Source organism: Schistocerca americana, chromosome X, assembly GCF_021461395.2.
Source record: "Schistocerca americana isolate TAMUIC-IGC-003095 chromosome X, iqSchAmer2.1, whole genome shotgun sequence".
Taxonomy (NCBI): domain Eukaryota; kingdom Metazoa; phylum Arthropoda; class Insecta; order Orthoptera; family Acrididae; genus Schistocerca; species Schistocerca americana.
Genome location: NC_060130.1, coordinates 555,642,884 through 555,664,673, shown reverse-complemented (window position 1 = coordinate 555,664,673; position 21,790 = coordinate 555,642,884).

Sequence of the window (21,790 nt, the reverse complement as noted above, 5' to 3'; positions counted from 1 at the left end):
GACCCTGAATCCGTAACTCAAGGTATTTCTGGTGACACTGAGGAGCCTGGCCCATCAAAACGTTGGAAGTGATGCACATATCTGTCCCAAGTGCGCTTAAGTGCAGTATTACAAGTATTACACACCCAGAACTGTCAACATTTTTTTAGTAACTGAGAATGCATTTTAATTGTAATAAAGCTACTTATTTTTAATGTCAACTGTGTGGCTTTTATACACAAGAATAATTACCTACCGAATTAGGTTGCCTATTGCAGCTAATAATAGTTCAGTTTCTTGAGACAATTTATTTTGTATGCGTGTGTATGTGTGTGTGTGTGTGTGTGTGTGTGTGTGTGTGTGTGTGTGTGTGTGTTTACGTCGCTTAATGATGTATTTTTATCTTTATAGTTTTACAAATACCAGGGCTGAGGTGGCCCATAATGAACTTCAGTTAGTGATGTAAGAATCACTATAGTTGGGTGCCAAGCAATACTCATGTTGCATACAGAAAAATTGAATACCTGAAAGTGAGGTGGTAAATTCCAACTTATAACATGATGTATAATGTATTTATACTATACATACAGAAACTGAAAAAACAGTGTTCAGAAAATTGGTATCTTGCCACTATGCTCAAAATTTGAAAAATTGGTATTTTTTGAGGCGCTATAGCGCCTTAGATATTGGGAGTAGAAAAAAATGGTAAGAATCAAATTTGTATAGAATTTTGTACTCTTTAAAAAAGAAAATAGACGTCAAAGCGATAGGAGCAAATTAAACTGAGATATTTTGAAAAAACTGGAAAAAGTCGGAAATTTTCGAAGTTTTTTGACTGCAGAAAGTTTTCCCAAGCGAAATTTTGTTGGCAAAACTCGGTTTTCTAATCTTTCCAACCATACGAACGAGTTGAAAAAATAAACTCTTCTACCCCACCTTTTGCAAAGTATATCTACTATTTGACTGGACTATCTGCTGCAACTTCTGAACCGTTAGTACATCACAAAGGCTTTGTCATGATATTTGGAGGGCTGGGAGATATTTATACGCTGAAGTATTTGTCTTCAGATGATCCTTTCACCTACCACCTACTGACAAATATTTGTCCTCCAGAATGATTGCCCCATTGTTGGTTGTCCATAGCGGACCTTTGCTATAAACTGTACATTAGACCCAACGATAGCACACTGCTCGGCGAAGTGACTTGCTCCTCGACAAGATGAAGTGGCTTTACCTTCTGCTCTCCTCCTCTATAATTCTGTGAAAGCCTGTGTGGTCTCTGCTCTCTGCTCATGGAGTCGCTGACCCTCGCATCAAGTCCCCTGTCTCATATTCACAGCACTCCTCACTTCCAGAGCTCGCCTATAAAAGCAAATTGACACAGCCAGAAAACTAACTTAATTTCCATATAGTCACATTATAAAAAACACATGAATGAAAAGTTATTAGCTGAAGGGCTTTCCAGTTGTCACGTCATACCGCAAGCGCAAAACTTTTGCACAGGAGGTGTCCCTCTGATGAAACGCAGTGGGGCATCAACATGAAAAATTTTAAGATGAACTGTACCAGGTGATGTCAACAAGTTTATCTAGATGACAACCAACACCACTGGTTAAGCGGAGGGTAAACAAAAGGTAACTTTAAAAATCACAACAAGAACACAAGAGTACTAAAATAAAATGCGACACATTCGTGCAAAGAGAAACCATCTCGCCCATTCATCCTTACTGCTCGCCATAATGTTGAGGGCATTTATGTGATCATCAGTAATACTAAAATATGCACAAATATATGTCAATCTGGTCAAAAGATTCACTTCTTTACTTAGGCCAGAGTTGTTACTATGACACAAAATTATTTAGAATGAAATTTTTCACTCTACAGCGGAGTGTGCGCTGATATGACACGTCCTGGCACATTAGAACTGTGTGTCGGACCGAGACTCGGACTCGGGACCTTTGCCTTTCGCGGGCAAGTGCTCTACCAACTGAGCTACGCAAGCACGACTCACGCCCCGTGCTCACAGGTATTGGCGGAATTAAAGCTGTGAGGACGGGGCGTGAGTCGTGCTTGGGTAGCTCAGTTGGTAGAGCACTTGCCCGCGAAAGGCAAAGGTCCCGAGTTCGGTTCAAATGGCTCTGAGCACTATGGGACTCAACTGCTGAGGTCATTAGTCCCCTAGAACTTAGAACTAGTTAAACCTAACTAACCTAAGGACATCACAAACATCCATGCCCGAGGCAGGATTCGAACCTGCGACCGTAGCGGTCTTGCGGTTCCAGACTGCAGCGCCTTTTAACCGCACGGCCACTTCGGCCGGCTCCCGAGTTCGAGTCTCGGTCCGACACACAGTTTTAATCTGCCAGGAAGTTACAGAATTATTTGTTACACCACCCTTATCAATGTGAGGTTCCCTAACTGACCTCTAAGTGAAGTTACAATCGTAACTTAACTGAAGATCGACTCATACTCCTTACTTACAATGATTATTTCTGTACTGTTTCAATGTTGATAACTGCATTATTTGTTTTACACTGATACTAGAACAGAAACTCAATGGTGTTATTTCTTAGAAGATATATCAAAATAAATGCATAAAATCTGCAAGGATATGCCAAACAATAATTTCAGCTATCATAAACTAGATAAAATCCAAAACGTATTACACACATGTACTATTATGAAGAACTCAATTGGAAATAAATTAGATGAACATTTTAACATTTATTCAAATCGATCAATTGGCGTACTGTAACTACTCATGTTTTCACATGTCAGCTATACACACGACAGAAGTAACAACATAAAACTTTAAAAACAATGAAACGTCTAAAGCTAATCGGTAATCTGTGAAAATATGGTGTGCGTAAATTAATGTGCTGTAATATCTGCCACACCAGATAATCATCAAAATGCACATAGTGTTATTATTCGCAAATGATAGTTTTTATTCCTAGGGTGAACCAGCATTACCAGCATTACTGCAATTACTCAATGAACAAAAACAAGAACCTGTATCAGTTAAAAGACAACACCAGTCACGGAAAACAAGAGTCAGCTTAAAGAAAATATACACAGTGCTGAATATAAACCTAATCTGCGATTGCAGGTACACTACCATGCGAAGGGGATTGTGGGGTATTCACTTTGCCACAGAAGACAGGTGGAGTTTTTACTTTGCCACATGGTGTGTTCACTTTTTCACACGAGAAATTGGCTTTCACTTTGTCACATGAGAAAAACGAGGGGGTGAGGGCGGGGGGGGGGGGGGGGGGGGGAGGGGGGTTCCACAAAGCTACCAAACGTTCTGGGGAGTCATGTGCATCAGTGCTGAGGTGCTAATACCAGGATATGGCTGTGGTACCAAGCCTCTTGGCTACAGTGCGAAGCTAAAATATGTTTGTGGCCACACAGGCTATTTGCAGATTCTCTAAACGCCAGTAAATTACTATTTGATGTTTCTCATTCTGTGTTTGTCAACTTGACTGTACAATGTCAGTGATGCGGTAATGGTCCATCAAGAGCTGGAAAGGTTTCAGTTGTTGAATAACTTGAAAAGGTAGATCCTTGCTGTCAATGGGATTAAACTGAAGTTCATATGTTGACCAATGCCGTTTGCTATGGATGGTGGCACGTTTCTCCCTGGGAGAAAGCATGTGATAAACTTACAGTGTCCGCGTAGCACAGTGCTGTGTAGTGGTACACACTGACTACGCTGTAAGTAGCTTATAGCGAGGGAAAGTGTAATAAATCATCATATACGCTCTAAAACGAAACAAAAGAACGACGAACTACGAAGGAATTGTCCGAATGGTGCGGAAATCGGTAGATGTGATGTACGTATATACAGACAAAATAAATTTCACGCTCTTATAAAAAAAAGAAATAAAATATGTTCCCATCAAACTATCATTTTGTTAAAATGTACGTTGACATTGAACTACCTTAATATACTCACTTCCTCATAAATTCTGTCCAACCCCAACTTTGGGGTGGACCACAGTTCAAAATCTCTATAAGCTCTCGTCTCACAATGCTCCTCTACACCACTACAATCAGAAAACTTGCCACTCATAGGAAACAACATAACAAAGGTTTGTCAAACACATAAAAAGGACATATAAAGTATATATTGCACCAACTGTGCACTCAGGAGTGGTGGTGCATACATACAAAGTGCATTTGTGACCCAAGAACATCACATTTGTGATGTGTATTTGCCTGAATCCATATTGTTTCAGCAGGTGTTCTAGCAGCCCCCCTCACCGTTAAATCTAGTCATTGTTGTGATGAGCTACCATATCTGTGATGTGTTTGGCCCATGAATGCATCTTCTGTGTGTGCATGTCCACTCCTGGGAACACAGTTAGTGCAGTGCCTATTTTATTTTGGCTTAATGTTAATCGTTTTATTTTTCGCCAGGTCTTGTCCTGTTTGCAACTTACTTCTTGTCTTCATTCAAACTGAGCACCAGTAATGTCACATTTTTGACAATCTGCACCAGATTAACGATATGTAACGTTCCCAATATTTTCGAAGCTAGTGTTACAACACTTATAACCCATCAGACATGCAACACAATCTACGAAACCTAGACAAAAAGCTGAAAGTAAAGTACATCTATTATTTATTCACACCACATAATGTAACAGACCACTCCAGTTATAAATATTCCCCATTAATGAATCATAAAAAATAAAATAACTGCATACCTCAATGCATCCTAGAATACGATACTTCAGTTCTATTGTGGTAGGGTCCACCAATTTACGCAAAACCCCACTGTGTAATTGAATTTAACTGGATCGTAATTAATCATGTGACAGGTAAACCCTTAAAATTCAGTGCACAATTTAATTATGCAATTGATTTACTAACACTATAAATTATATAGGCCCTAGCAGTAAATCTTAGAATAAGGAAATGACAAAATATTTAAGTTGAAAAGGATTAAATGATAGTGTAACAGACTTGTGAATTAAATGTACTTCATTGTTCCTCACAAAAGAGATCTGGAACCATAAATCATGAAAAACAAATTATGTTATCTACATTACAATGAGATACTTTCCAATGACAACTGCAAAACTAAGACTATGAGCTGGCAAAGTTACTTAATGGATGGAGTTGCTTAATAATCTCGCATCTGACTCTGTGAAATGAATCACAAGCTGACTATATGATGATTACTGTGACTGTTTGAATCAAGATCTAGGGAATCCCAAATACCTGATGCTGCACTGATAAATATGAGACAGTGAAAGTTTGGAAGAATCGGAAGTACAAACTCTTGCTTACCCTGTGCCAGAGCTGCAGGTGATATTCATCATAATCTCCGATGTAATACGACCAGAGTGGAAAAACCGTGCCTCACTGAGATGAAGTTGGGTGCTGTGATTGGTCAGCTGAGGACTCCAACAATGGACGTCTGACAGTTCCGCCAGTTGACAGTGCATAGTCCATAAAAAGCTACTTACTGCTTTCTTCCCACCGACTAAACGTGAGCAACAATCCACTCAAGACTTTCTGCAGCCAACCAGTGACGTAAATGCTTACTTAACAAAATATTTCACGATGAAAAGGTGAAATGTCAAGAAGTGAATTAATTGAATTTATTCGCTTCCTACCCAGAAAAACTTCCTACTAAGTGTTACGTCTTCCTTACATCTGTCTTATGACACCGATCGGTGCTCTCACAACTAGCAGCAAGCTTCGAATTACGTGTCCAGAGAAATGTTAAAAAAAAAAACTCTCCATAAGGCTAACCTCTGACTCTGCTGCTACTTTCGAACCTCAAGTAGGTCAGAGTTGCTTTTCCATGTACTTTGGAAAACTGAGAGGCGTTTATCTACTGAAATATGTCTCGTAACATGATCCTGGTGCCTGCCACCTGCTGACAGAGACCCGTCCTCCGGAGCAAATGTTCTCATCTCGACCATCGACAGTGAACCCACGCTATAAACTGCACAATACATCCTGAGTCAGCACACTGCTCAGGGAAGCGAATTTCCCCTCGACAAGTTGAGGTGGCTGTATCTACTGCTCTCCCCCCGTATAGTTCTGCAAAAGCCTGCATGCCGTCGGCTCCCCGGGGATAATTTCGCCAAGCGTTGGTACTGGTCACCTTTATCATATTCTCAGCACTCCTCATTTGAAAAACTTTCTTATAAAGTACCATGTTTCGCAATAGTTTATCATACAGGTCACAGCTGGTTCTTCTATTGTGATGGGGACCACGTTATTGCCATATTTCACACGCTATCTAGGCATTTTCGTCCATGCAGAAATTCCACCTAAGTAAAGATGCCGATGATAAAAACCATTTAAATTGCAAAATGTTCCCTCAAGTTAGTCATCCATATCTTTCGAATCGTCAAGATAAATGATCTAGATGTGATTTTTGCATGCATCGTCATATAAGCCAATCATCCCAAAATGTGTATGAAACGTTTTACTACCATGCCTCTTCCTGAAATGAATTGCATTATTTTTAATCAAAGTCAATGAAATGATACTGCACACTTGTAACAGAAAAATACAAAGAATAAGAGACAAAGCATCTCCTGCTGAAAAATTTAGGTAAAATTTAAACACAGAAGACAAATACAACCAAATTCGTAAGAAAATTTCTGATAGTGAATTAGTTCGTAATGACCTCGTTGTCGATGGGGCATTACATACTAATACTCCTTGCCTTATCCTTTTTGAGGGTGAACTAATTCCATTAAGCGGAATGTAGGAAATGAATAGTACCGTACATTCAAATCTGGAGAAAGAAATGTACGGGGTGGCCGAGCGGTTCTGGGCGCTACGGTCTGGAACCGCGCGACCCGTACGGTCGCAGGTTCGAGTCCTGCCTCTGGCATGGATGTGTGTGATGTCCTTGGGTTATTTGGGTTTAAGTAGTTCTAAGTTCTAGGGGACTGATGACCTCAGAAGTTAAGTCCCATAGTGCTCAGAGCCATTTGAACCATTTGAAAGAAATGTAAACAGTACAAAAAGCTGTGAAACAAAAGATATGTATTTCCTATTTTCTCTGCATACGCCCGCAAGAAGTAAATCTAAGGAATGATGATGACTGTCGTATGGAAAGTAAAGTGTCATAGACAGTAGAAATTGTATTACGTGGGAAAGACAAAGCACAAACGCCAAAATTTCTCCATGTCACAACGTTTGTTTACCCCCAAGAGTACACGGAACGGAGCCTCAGGAAAGCTGCTTACCAAGGAGTGTTCTTCCCACGCTGCTTTGCGGCATAGAGTAGGACATCTCAGCGCATTACGTCCCGGCACCAGAGCACTGCCAGTGCCACGCTGCAGGTGAAGTTTCGTGGAAGTGAGCCTACTGCCTTAGACATCCGACTAAGTGTCTGCTGAAGTTAAGTTAACTGTTATGAATCCTGTGAAAGGATAAAAGTTAAGTTACAGGCGAAACTAGATGTAACTTATTTAATTAATATAGAACTACGCATCTGTGACAGTGACATAAATATCTCAGAGTGCGTAGTAACACTCAAGTAGCTTACTATATACAGACAATGAAAAGTCATAAAATATAAAATTATTAAAATTTTGTCATAAAATAACGATGAAATCTACATATTTTATAATGATAACAACTGCAATTATAGTAATAAGTAACTTCGATCATGATCTATTAGTAGGAACCACTGCGGCATTCGCCTGAAATTATTAGGGTAAACCTTGGGAAACCGAAATCGAGGTGCCTTATGTAACTAAGAACCGAGTATTCTCTTCATATAAACAGCTTTTGAGTTTCCTAATGCATTTTACTGATTTGCAGCCCACGAAGTACACCAGAAGTGCTCATATGACGGCAGCATTGTCTTCTGTTTGATTCATTTTAGTCAGTTACACTCACCACAGCCGATCTTAAGTATCGTTAGAGGAAATTTAACGAATTTTCCATTACAAAACCAATGGTGTCGCTTACTGACTACAGCTCGTGTGTAAACCTGTTGAAAGCGTATGTTGCAGAGCGTTGCACACGTACTTACACAGTTCTTAAGAACTAGCTCATCATCATCATCATCATTTAAGACTGATTATGCCTTTCAGCATTCAGTCTGGAGCATAGTCCCCCTTATAAAATTCCTCCATGATCCCCTATTCAGTGCTAACATTGGTGCCTCTTCTGATGTTAAGCCTATTACTTCAAAATCATTCTTAACCGAATCCAGGTACCTTCTCCTTGGTCTACGCCGACTCCTCCTATCTTCTACTGCTGAACCCATGAGTCTCTTGGGTAACCTTGCTTCTCCAATGCGTGTAACATGACCCCACCATCTAAGACTGTTCGCCCTGACTGCTACATCTATAGAGTTCATTGCCAGTTTTTCTTTGATTTCCTCACTGTGGACACCCTCCTGCCATTCTTCCCATCTGCTTGTACCTGCAATCATCCTAGCTACTTTCATATCCGTAACCTCAACCTTATTGATAAGGTAACCTGACTCCACCCAGCTTTCGCTCCCATACAACAAAGTTGGTCGAAAGATTTAACGGTGCACAGATAACTTAGTCTTGGTACTGACTTCCTTCTTGCAGAAGAGAGTAGATCGTAGCTGAGCGCGCACTACATTAGCTTTGCTACACCTCGCTTCCAGTTCTTTCACTATGCTGCCATCCTGTGAGAATATGCATCCTAAGTACTTGAAACCGTACACCTGTTCTAACTTTGTTCCTCCTATTTGGCACTCAATCCATTTATATCTCTTTCCCACTGACATTACTATCGTTCTGGAGATGCTAATCTTCATACCTTGGTCCTTACATTTCTGATCTAGCTCTGAGATATTACTTTGCAAACTTTCAATCAAATCTGCCATCACAACTAAGTCATCCGCATATGCGAGGCTGCTTATTTTGTGTTCACATAACTTAATCTCACCCAGCCAGTCTATTGTTCTCAACATATGATCCATAAATAATATGAACAACAGTGGAGACAGGTTGCAGCCTTGTATTACCCCTGAAACTACTCTGAACCATGAACTCAGTTTACCGTCAACTGTAACTGCTGCCTGACTATCTATGTAAAGACCTTTAATTGCTTGCAAAAGTTTGCCTCCTATTCCATAATCTCGTAGAACAGACAATAACTTCCTCCTAGGAACCTGGTCATATGCCTTTTCTAGATCTATAAAGCATAGATACAATTCCCTGTTCCATTCGTAACACTTCTCCATTATTTGCCGTAAGCTAAAGATCTGGTCCTGACACCCTCTAAGAGGCCTAAACCCACACTGATTTTCATCCAATTTGTCCTCAACTAATACTCGCACTTTCCTTTCAACAATACCTGAGAAGATTTTACCCACAACGCTGATTAAAGAGATACCTCTGTAGTTGTTACAATCTTTTCTGTTTACATGTTTAAAGATTGGTGTCATTTCTGCCTTCGTCCAGTCTGATGGAACCTGTCCCGACTCCCACGACCTTTTCAATTATCCTGTGTAGCCATTTAAGACCTGACATTCCACTGTATTTGATGGGTTCCGACTTCCTCAAGTGTGATCCTATTTCCATCGTCATTCCTGTCCCATTGTACATCGAAATCTGAAACATTACTGATCGTATTTTCACCTACATTGAGCACTCTTCAAAATGTACCCTCCATCTGCCCAAGGCATCAACAGGATTCACCAGCAGTTATCCTGACCAGTCCAAAATACTTGTCATTTCCTTCTTACCTCCCTTTCGAAGACTGCTAATTACATTCCAAAATGGTTTCCCAGCAGCTTGACCCAAAGTCTCCAACCTGTTTCCAAAGTCTTCCCAAGATTTCTTCTTGGATGCTGCCATTATCTGTTTGGCTTTGTTTCTTTCATCAACAATCCTTTCTCTGTCTACCTGAGTTCTAGTATGTAGCCATTTTTGATACGCCTTCTTTTTCCTTTTACAGGCTGCCTTGGCTGTTTGCTTCATCCTACCTTTACACACTACTGTTCCAAGACATTCTTTAGCCACTTCTAGTACTGTATCCCTGTACCTTGTCCATTCCTTTTCCAATGACTGTAATTGACTACATTCAACTAACTGGCACCTTTCTGAGATCACTGTTATGTACTTGTGCCTGATTCCCTTATCCTGAAGTTTCTCCACTCTTATCCTCCTACATATGGACCTGACCATCTGCACTTTCGGCCTCACAATACCTATTTCACTGCAGATTAAATAGTTATCAGTGTCATCAAGGAATCCCCTGAATACACGTGTGTCCCTCACAGTCTTCCTGAATTCCTGATCTGTTATTATATAGTCAATGACAGATCTGGTTCCACTGCCATCCCAAGTATTCCGGTGAATGTTCTTATGTTTAAAAAAGGAGTTTGTGATTACTAAGCCCATACTGGCAGAGAAATACAAGAGTTGTTTTCCGTTCCTGTTGGCCTCCATATCCTTTCCAAATTTACCCATAACCTTTTCATACCCTTCTGTTCGACTTCCAATCCTGGCATTAAAATCACCCATGAGCAAAGCACTGTCCTTGTCCTTTACTCTAACAACTACATCACTGAGTGCGTCATAAAAACTATCCATCTTATGTTGATCTGTCCCTTCACAATGCGAATATACTGACACAATCCTAATTTTCTTGCTAGACACTGTCAAATCTATCCACATCAGTCGTTCGTTTACATACCTTATTGCAACTAAGCTGGCAAACGAATGGTAACGAGATGGGGAGCTATTAATATCAATGGGTGCTACTCTGGGAAGAAGGTAGAGCTGTCAGAGGCACATTTAATATAAAGAGACAAAGAATTTAGATAAGTATAGATAATATTGATATTTATGTTACAAAGCAATTTTTTATATCAATGCCATAATAAGTAAAGATCTGACATTAGTTACATTCTACTAAAGTACTGCAATAATTTAAGGAATATCGAAAGAACGTTCAGAAATATGCACTTCTTCACAAACTTGTAAGGCAGATAACAAGATTAGTACTGAATGGGGTATTCTGAAACATCAGACTGGACAACCACTTATTGTACAAATATGACAATAATTAAGGTAAATGACACTGATAACTCACAAGCTGTATTTTTACAATCAGTTTATAAATGCAGCGGTAAAAATAGGATTAAATAGATCAATTGAAGAAGCAAGAGAAATTATTAAAAATAATAATCAGCAAAACTTAAAGCGACTTGAAGCAGTACCAAATTAATGTACTGAATTTAAAAGAAATGTAAAAAATTCTAAAATGAAAATTTAAACTGAATGAGTCATATTACTGATATGTTCAAGCAGATCAAGTTCTGGTAATTTCGATCTTCGTATAATTGCTAGTTTTGGAAACAAACGAATCTACCTCATGACATATTTTGCATATTCCCACCAAATAATGTCATCAGCAATAATTTTCTGGGGTAGCTCATCACTTAGAAAGAATGTATTTATTACTCAACAGCGAGCAGTAAGAATAATATGTGATGTTCACCCACGGTCGTCATGTAGATACCCGTAAGAGGAGATAGATATTTTAACCGCATCACTTCAAAACATATCTTTGCTAATGAAATTCGTCATAAATAATCCATCATAGTTTTAGAGGAAGACTGACGCCTCTGCCTACAAATATAGAGGTAAAAACGTCTATTTTCCATTATTAAAGCTATTAACAAGTCAAAAAGGATTCCAGTATCCAGCAACAATCATTTTTGTTCGTTTGAACAATAACATAAATTGTCTGGCAGGCAGCAAAGGAAAGTTTTAAATCCGACCTAAGATTATTTCTCCACGACATGGACGAAATTTTATTGAAAAGCTGGTAACCTGCGAAAAGATAAGCTTTTAGGTATGTTGCATGAGTAGGTCTAATAAGTAGTATGCTAACGCCAGTCACGTACACATGTCCTTTAAACTGGCTCGTTCTACTTCATTTCAATAAAAGATATAGTTCAAATGATCTGTGGAGGATGTACACTACTGGCCATTACAATTGCTACACCAAGAAGATATGCAGATGATAAACGGGTATTCATTGGACAAATATATTATACTAGAACTGGAATGTGATCACATTTTCACTCAGTTTGGGTGCCTAGATCCTGAGAAATCAGTACCCAGAACAACCATCTCTGGCCGTAATAACGGCCTTGATACGCCTGGGCATTGAGTCAAACAGAGCTTGGATGGCGTGTCCAGGTACAGCTGCCCATGCAGATTCAACACGATACCACAGCTCATCAAGAGTAGTGATTGACGTATTGTGACGAGCCAGTTGCTCGGCCACCACTGACCAGACGTTTTGAGTTGGTGAAAGATCTGGAGAATGTGCTGGCCAGGGCAGCAGTCGAACATTTTCTGTATCCAGAAAGGCCCGTGTAGGACCTGCAACATGCGGTCGTGCATTATACTGCTGAAATGTAGGGTTTCGGAAGGATCGAATGAAGGGTAGAGCCACGGGTCGTAACACATCTGAAATGTAACGTCCACTGTTCAAAGTGCCGTCAGTGCGAACAAGAGGTGACCGACACGTGTAACCAGTGGCACCCCATACCTTCACGCCGGGTTATACGCCAGTATGGCGATGACTAACATACGCTTCCAATGTGCGTTCACCGCGATGTCGCCAAACACGGATGCGACCATCATGATTCTGTAAACAGAACCTGGATCCATCCGAAAAAATGACGTTTTGCCATTCGTGCACCCAGGTTCGTCGTTGAGTACACCATCGCAGCTGCTCCTGTCTGTGATGCATCGTCAAGGGTAACCGCAGCCATAGTCTCCGAGCTGAAAGTCCATGCTGATGCAAACGTCGTCGAACTGTTCGTGCAGATGGTTGTTGTCTTGCAAACGTTGCCATCTGTTGACTCAGGGATCGAGACGTGGCTGCACGATCCGTTACAGCCATGCGGATAAGATGCCTGTCATCTCGACTGCTAGTGATACGAAGCCGTTGGGATCCAGCACGGTGTTCCGTATTACCCTCCTGAACCCACCGATTCCATATTCTGCTAACAGTCATTGGATCTCGACCAACGCGAGGAGCAATGTCGCGATACGATAAACCGCAATCGCGATAGGCTACAATTCGACCTTTATCAAAGTCGGAAACGTGATGGTACGCATTTCTCCTCCTTACACAAGGCATCACAACAACGTTTCACCAGGCAACGCCGGTCAACTGCTGTCTGTGTACGAGAAATCGGCTGGAAACTTTCCTCATATCAGCACGTTATAGGTGTCGCCACCGGCGCCAACCTAGTGTGAATGCTCTGAAGAGCTAATCATTTGCACATAACAGCATCTTCTAACTGTCGGTTAAATTTCGCGTCTGTAGCACGTCATCTTAGTGGTGTAACAATTTTAATGGCCAGTAGTGTAACTAACTAACTACCAACTGCCAATGACGGCAGTTGTGTTAATGAAGTTGCTGACGATTTTATTGCTACTTGAACTGGCGATGGTATTGCTGCTGGTATTGCAGTTGGTAGCGTTATACATATAAAGTTATAGGGTAGTAAATAAATTATGAGCACGTCGTCCAGGTAGCCGGTAGTAACGTGCATATTGGCTAGAGGTGCCTTAGGAGATACTGTGGCATATATTCTCATTATGATGTTCAGGTGTTGGATTGTGGTACAGCCGTGGGAGAAGCTTCCCTCTGCGGCTCGGGAAACGGCCTCTCGACGTCAGTCTGATGATGAATTCTGGTGAAGGGACTTTTTTCAGAAGGGAAACAGGACAAAAATAAAATTTTTGAAAAAACTGTGGGTAAGGTTGTTCAGATAAAATCTGCGTTTGAAAAGTCATGAAGAACTGATATGGAAAAATTATAAGCAAAGATTCATTCCTAAATTCATAAAATTCGTAGAATAGGTAACGAAAATATCCTGATAAGTGAACATAAATTCAAGAAGAGGATAGAATAGAACAATGATTACTGTCTCCATAAAATAAACAATTTGCAGGAAATTCTTGTATTAACGAAAGAACAGACCGAAGAAATGAATGCAAATTTGACTTTACTAACTACTGAGTGTAATTCTGGTACCTCAAGAATTTTATGAAGATCCAAATTTATGTTTATCTTGACAAACAACTGATAACAGCACGGAGAATTGCAAATGAGAATCGGGAGACGCCGCTCATATATCTTCGATAATAGATATCAGATCTGTAATTGAACACAATTTACGTATTACAGTCTAGTGCCTCTTAAATTCTGACTTCTGCACGCAGGTAATTATGTTACTGAAATGAGTTTTATGCCGGAGAGAGTGGAGACAGAGAAGGAATTTACTTGTGTGGGGTAACAAGTGTTTGAGGAACGTTTCTTTGTAAATTGAATGAATATAAGAAGGCACACAAGTTTATGTCTTGACAGCAGCTCTAGAAAGGGGGTATTAATTAAAGTGGTAATAGTTTTAACATACGGGTCTGCATTTAATGCTAAGAGAGATTCAGAAACCAAATTTTAAAGTTGAAAACGTTTGCTTAGGTGGATGTGGACTGTGGCCTTAATTTACTGGTTATGACCTCTATATTATAACTGAGGTGATTGTACAAACGCACGAAATTAAGGAGGTAGGACCTGGATAAACAGAGAAAACTAGAGGTTATTGAAAGTTTCAAGCGGAGCGTTAGGCAACAGTTGACCGAACAACGGAAAGGAATGCGATTGATGACGGATAAGTAGCTTTGAGTGATGATACATAGAAGGTAACAGCGTACCAAATAGCAAATAACACGTCAGATATTAAATTCAATTGACCGAAGGAAAAAAAAATCTAAAATTCAACAAATTATGCAGTCAAATGGAACCACAGGAATCTGAAAAATGAGAATGAAGGAAGTTGCAAAATGCCAAAGGAGGAATAGCTAGACGAGAAATGCAAGACTGTAGGAGCATGTATCACCAGGTGTGATTCCGTCTATTGCAAAAACAAAGAGAGCTTTTGAGGAATGAGAAGCCCCTGTCTGGATGTTAAGAACTCAGAAGGCAAGCCAGCACTAATAGAAGAATATGAAATGTCGAGGAGTATCAAGAAAGGTTATATTAATGAAATGAAGTTAGTTTTGTACAAAGGGAAGAGAAGGTAAATAAAGATTAGATGGGAGATATGATAACGGAAGAACGATTTGACAGAGCACTGTAAAACCCAAATCTAAACAACGTCATTGGAGCAAATGACATTCCCTTAGTTTGGTTGGTTGATTGGGTTGGAGGTTTATCAGTCACTTTTTCCTTAGTCACAAAAATCTCAGATTAAAACCATAACCCAAAATAATCCTATCGCCTGCATTCCGGGGAAGGAACAAAATGCGTAAAACTATGTGTGTAACCTCACTGAAGGAGAAAATGAAAGTATCAAGCCAAAACTGAAAACATTAACTAAGAGGAAAAAAAGCGGTAGAAGGTGTTAACACACCACAGGAGATGGCCTTGGCTGGCTGATCACAAGAATAAAAAAGGATGAGCCAGCCACTCTGCAACACACTAAAATCTCCAGCCAAGAAACGCAACGCACGAGAAACATAGATGGTGAAAAGACGAACGCGAAGTCGAAGAGACAGCACCAGACGGAGCGAGGAAGAGTTAAGATACAGGTAAGGTGAGTGCTCGAAAGACGAGACTTAGGCTCACGCCGTTAAATAGAATGATAAAAACCCAGTTTATGGATGAAACTTAAACTATGTTAGCTGTTGAGACATTGTCACCTAAAATCGAAGGGAGCACGTCAGGGAGATTAAAAGCCCGCCTCATCTCAGATAAATTTGGACAGTCCAACAAGATGTTTGGCCAATGTCAAACATGAACCACAGCGACACTGAAGTTGGTCCTCGCAGTGCAGGAGGTGACAGTGAGTCAGCCTAGTATGGCCGATGCGGAGCCAGTAAAGAACAATGGAGTCCTAGCGAGAGGCTCGCGTGGAGGACCTCCACAAATTCGTCGTCTCCTTTATCATACATAACTTACTCAGCAAAGTCAGGGAGCGCAATTCTGTATTTCAGAGCACAAAAGCTTTGCGGTGTAATGCCGATCTAAGATCAGATTCTGGTATGCCGAACTCCAGACTCGGTTTAAGGTTCGTTTGTTTGTTGATTTGGGAGAGGGGACCAAACACCGTTGTCATCGGTCCCAGCGGATTAGGGATGGATGGGGATGGAAGTCATCCGTGCCCTTTCAAAGGAACCATCCCGGCATTTGCCTGAAGAGATTTAGGGAAATCACGGGAAACCTAAATCAGGATGGCCAGACGCGGGTTTGAACCGTAGTCTTCCCGACTGCGCTCGGATTAAGAATAGCCTCCAAGTCTACCTGTCGGAAAAATCATTTCCCGGGATTCCGACGTGTTCTGGGGTCCATACGAAGACCAGTGACAATCCACGTTGTTCGAGGACGTAAATGGACTCTTGGATGGCCATTACCATAGGATGGCGAGGATAACACTGGTCGAGAACTTGTAAGGCGCTCAAGGAGTCGCTACAAATGAAGAAGGACTCCCCAGCACAGGAATGGCTATGATCAAGAGCGTGAGAGATGGCTACCAGCTCTCCAGTGAAAACATTGCAGCCATGTGGCAAGTAGCGCATATCGATGTGCCCCGCATGAGCATAAGAGAATCCATCGTGACCATCAGTCATCGAGCCATCCTTGCAAACTATATCTGAACCCTAGGTCGCGTCAAGAATAGAGAGAAACAGGCGGCGGAGGGCTGCAGTATGCACTGAGTCTTTTGGGACTTGTGACAGATCCAGACTAAGCTGTGGTCGAGGTAGACACCATAAAGGTGCACGTGAGTAGACCTGGAGAAGAGGTGGCAGAAGGAAAGACTCAAGTTCAGTGAAAATTGACTGGACCCAGACTGCAATTTAAATCCCCAATCTGGGAAGCCGTTGCAGGAGATACATCGGCGTGTTAGGGAAAAGGAGACAGTGATTCTGATGTTGATGTGAGCTGCGAGTGTATGCAGTATAATTGGCAAGCAGCTGTTGTCGCCGGATCTGCATTGGAGGAACCCCACAGCTGTTCACAGGGCTCGTTCGGAAAGCCCCCGTCGCAAGTCGAACTCCACAGCGGTGTATAGGGTCCTGCATCTGCAACGCTGAGGGCGATGCTGAAGCATACGCCAGGCTTGTATAGTGAAGACAAGACTGCACAAGGGTTTTGTACAGCTGCAACGGTGTAGGGCGATCTGTCCGTGTGACTCAGGCAACGCAAAATGTTAAGATGCTGCCAGCACTTTTTCTTAAGCTGAAGGAGATGGGGAAGCCAAGTGAAGTGGGTGTCGTAACCCTGTCCTAATAAGCGATAAGAATCGAGTACATTAAGGGGATGGTCATCAAGATAAAGTTGTGGGTGCAGGTGAACTGTACGATGGCGACAGAACTGCATGATGCAAGTCTTGGCGGCTGAAAACTGAAAACCATTTGTGAGAGTCCTTGACTGCGCCTTACATATGGCTCCCAACAGCCGACGTTCAGTCACACCAATAGCAGATAAGCAAAGGGAAATGCAAAAATCGTCAGCGTATAAGAAGGGTGAAACTGAGAACCCTACAGCTGCTGTGAGACCATTAATGGTCACCAAAACGAGAGGGACGTTCAGTACAGTCTCCTGGGACTCCATTCTCTTTGACATGGGGGAAACTGCGTGAAGCGGTGACTCGAACTCTGACGGAGTGGAGCGACAAAAAGTTCTGCATAGAAAATCGGGAACTGACCCTAGAGACCCCACTAACGTAATGTAGCGTTGTCATAGGCTTTTGTCAGACCATGAAAGACGGCAGTAAGCTGGTGACGGCGGGGAAAAGGCGTCCGGATGGCAGTCTCTACGTATACCAAGTTGTTTGTGGTGGAGCGACCTTGGCGAAAACCGCCCTGTGATGGAGCCACAATGCCCCAAGAATCAAGGAACCAACAACACCGCCTGCTCATCATATGTTCGAGCAGCTTGCATAAAACGTTGGTGAGGCTAATGGGACGATAGGTATCCATATCTAGCGGGGTCTTACCAGGTTTTATCACAGGAACGATGATACTTTCTCGCCGTTGCCACGGAACTTCGCCAACGCTCCGGATATGGTTGGAGATGACAAGGTGTGGCGCTGGTAACGCCCTGATACATGTTCAATGATTTGGTGATGGATGCGGTCTGGCCCAGGGGTTGCGTCAGGACAATGTGCAAGGGCACTGAGAAACTCCCACTCACTGAATGGAGCATTATATGGTTCAGGGTGACTTGAAGTACAAGACAGATGTCGTCGTTCCACCCACTCTTCTAGGATTTGAAAGGCGAGGTGGTAATTCTCAGACCACGGAAGTTCGAGCATAATGCTCCCCAAAACGCTCAGCGATTGCATCTGGGACGTTGTATACAGCACCAGCGTGGGTCTGATATCTGTAAAGATGTCTGATCTTAGCCCAAACCTAGGAACGAGAGGTTCGTGTTCCAATGGTGGAGATCTACTGTTCCCAACACTCCTGCTTCCGTCTTCTAATAAGCTGATTTATCCGGACACAGAGCTGTTTGAAGCCTATTTGCTGCTTCATTGATGGGTGCTGCTCGTGACATTGAAGGGCCTGTTTGCCATCTCTAATAGCTACAGTGATTTCTCGTGACCACCAACGCACTGTCTTCCATGGGGGAAAGCTGAGGAAAAACGGATTGCCGATTAAGCTGCAGAAACAGTGGTCTTAACAACATTCTAGATCACCAAATTGATGTTGCCATGCCATGGAGATCCAACAGTGGTAGCAGAGGCGAAAGTGTCCCACTCAGTCTTGGTAACAATCCATCTGGGGAAGCATCCGGGAGACAGACGCCAGGGGAGGGACTGGAAGAGCGGTAAGTGATCACTACCACACATGTCGTCGTGAGCTCTCTTGTGCATAGATGGTAGAAAGCCTAGACTGCAAACTGAGAGATCAATGACCACGCACACTGTTTAAAATGACTTACGTGTTCGAGGTGCCCTCCTTCGGTAATTCTGGAATTCAATATGGCGTTGGCCCACCCTTAGAATTGATGACAGCCTCCACTCTTGTAGGCATACGTTCAATCAGGTGCTGGAAGATATCTTAGGAAAAGACAGCCCATTCTTCACGGAGTGCTGCACTGAGGAGAGGTATCGCTGTCGGTCGGTGAGGCCTGGCACGAAGTCGGCGTTCCAAAACAGCCCAAACGTGTTCTATAGGATTCAGATCAAAACTCTGCGCAGGCCAGTTCGTTACAGGGACGTTATTGTCGTGTAACCACTCCGCCACAGGCCGTGCATTATGAACAGGTGCTCGATCGTGTTGAAAGATGCAATCGCCATCCCCGAACTGCTCTTCAACAGTGGGAAGAAAGAAGGTGCTTAAAACATCAATATAGGCCTATGCTGTGGTAGTACCACGCAAAACAAAAAGGGGTACAAGCCAACCCCAAGGAAAACGCGACCACACCATAACACCACCACCTCCGAATTTTACTGTTGGCACCACGCACGGTGGCAGATGATGTTCACCGGGCATTCGCCATACCCACACACTGCCATCGTGTCGCCATATTGCGTACCATGATTCGTCACTCCACACAACGTTTTTCCAATTTTCAATAGTCCAATGTTTACGCTCCTTACTTCAAGCGAGGTGTCGTTTGACATTTACAGGCGTCGTGTGTGGCTTATGAGCAGCCGCACGACCATGAAATCCAAGTTCTCTCACCTTTCGCCTATCTGTCATAGTACTTGCAGTGGATCCTGATGCAGTGTGAAATACCTGTGTGATGGTCTGGATAGATGTCTGCTTATTTCACGTGAAGACCCTCTTCAACTGTTGGCGGTCACTGTCAGTCAACAGACGAGGTCGGCCAGTACGCTTTTGTTGTGTACGTGTCCCTTCACGTTTCCACTTCATTATCACATCGGAAACAGTGGACCTAGGAATGTTTAGGAGTGTGGAAATCTCGTGTATAGACCCATGACACCCAATAATCTGACGACGTTCAAAGTCCGTGAATTCCGCAGAGTGCCCCATTTTGCTCTCTCAGGAAATCTAATGACTACTGAGGACGCTGATATACAGTACGTGGCAGTAGGTGGCAGCGCAATGCACCTAATGTGAAAAACATATGTTTTTGGGGGTGTCCGGATACTTTTGATGACATAGTGTATGTGCCGTGTGCACACTGAAATGAGTGGGGGCACCTGTATCTAGGAGGCAAAGGATGAGTTGTGTTAGTAGATTCTCGGCATCTTTACCATCACCAATAATCTTGGTTCCAACCCACAAAGGGTTATGGGTGTTGTAATACCCAAAAGTAGGAAAGGTGAAGGGAGTTGAGAAATTAGTGCAGCCAAATCATTTTGTAGTACTTCACCATCTGGAGGAAGGTAGACGTTGCAGATGGTAATTTCCTGTGTTGTTCTCGTCCTGACAACCACAAATTGTAAAGGTGTTTGAAGGGGCAGAGGTGTATTACATACAGAGGTAAGGACATACAGTATATACACAGACCATCTGACACTCTGTTATTGTCACTGCCGAGCGGTTCTAGGCGCTACAGTCTGGATCCGTGCGACCGCTACGGTCGCAGGTTCGAATCCTGCCTCGGGCATGGATGTGTGTGGTGTCCTTAGGTTAGTTAGGTGTAAGTAGTTCTAAGTTCTAGGGGACTGATGACCTTAGAAGTTGAGTCCCATAGTGCTCAGAGCCATTTTTATAGTCACTGCCACTTTTGTAATACCTCAATAGCCGCAAAGGATGGTGATCCACACTGCTGGAAACGAGGTTTCCTGAAGGGAGATGCAGATATCAGGTGTAATGCTTACCGGTTGCTTTAGCTCAGCCAGGTGGTGGAAAAAACCGCCGCAATTCTACTGGAGGATGACGCTTTCTGTAGTCTGGGAAGGCATGGAGGTAGTAAGGAGGCAGTTTGCACCTCAGGGTCACCTGCTACCACTGGTTGAGTGCTTGTATCCATTACTGCTGCTTCTGAGACATCGGCGAGATCTAGGTGCTAGGGGAATGCTAGAATCCCCACCTTGTCCACAGATGCAGAACTTGTAGGGAATGGTGGTGTGGGGCCCACTGGAGTCTCTTGATTCTTAACTGTTTGCTTCTTCATCTGTATGCCCTCTCGCTGCTCTTTAGGGGATTACTGGGAGGGTTTGTCTGAAGTAACTTTAGGTACCGATGAAGAGCGTGAAGTCCTTCAACCAGCAGCTCATATCACCTTCATCCATGGCTGGTGTTCACTTTTGCGTGGGTGGAGACATTGGAAGGTAGAGTGCCAAACGGACACCTTCTGTGTGAGGGCATCCGGAGGATGCTGTTGCTTCTCCAGCTGGGTTGGGGACCAACGTCCCTGGTATTTGAAGGGCATTGCTCCCAAAGTAGGTGCTTTGGGAGCAATGGAGGAACCAGTGCCCCAACCACCAAAGGGGGTATGTAATCAGGTGGCCCTGAGGGCCCACTGTGGGAGGCATAGACGAGGGGGCTACCGTCGTCAGTGAGGGTGACATTGTTGTAGCTACTGCACAGGAGGTTATCAATCGAACGGGCTTCAACCAGTCATATTTATTTTTAGCCTGTTGGTTAGTCAGCCTGTCTAGGGTTTTGTATTCCATAATTTTCCTCCTGTTTTGAAGAACTGTGCAGTCGTGCGAGCAGTGGGAGTGGTGTATTCCACAGTTGACGCAGGTGGGAGGAGGGGCACGTGGAGTACTTGGATGCAATGGATGAACACAATCTCTACATGTGGCGCTGGAATTGCACGGGGAAGACATGTGCCGGAATTTTCAGCACTTAAAACCGTGCATAGGGGCAGGGAGTTATGGCTTTAC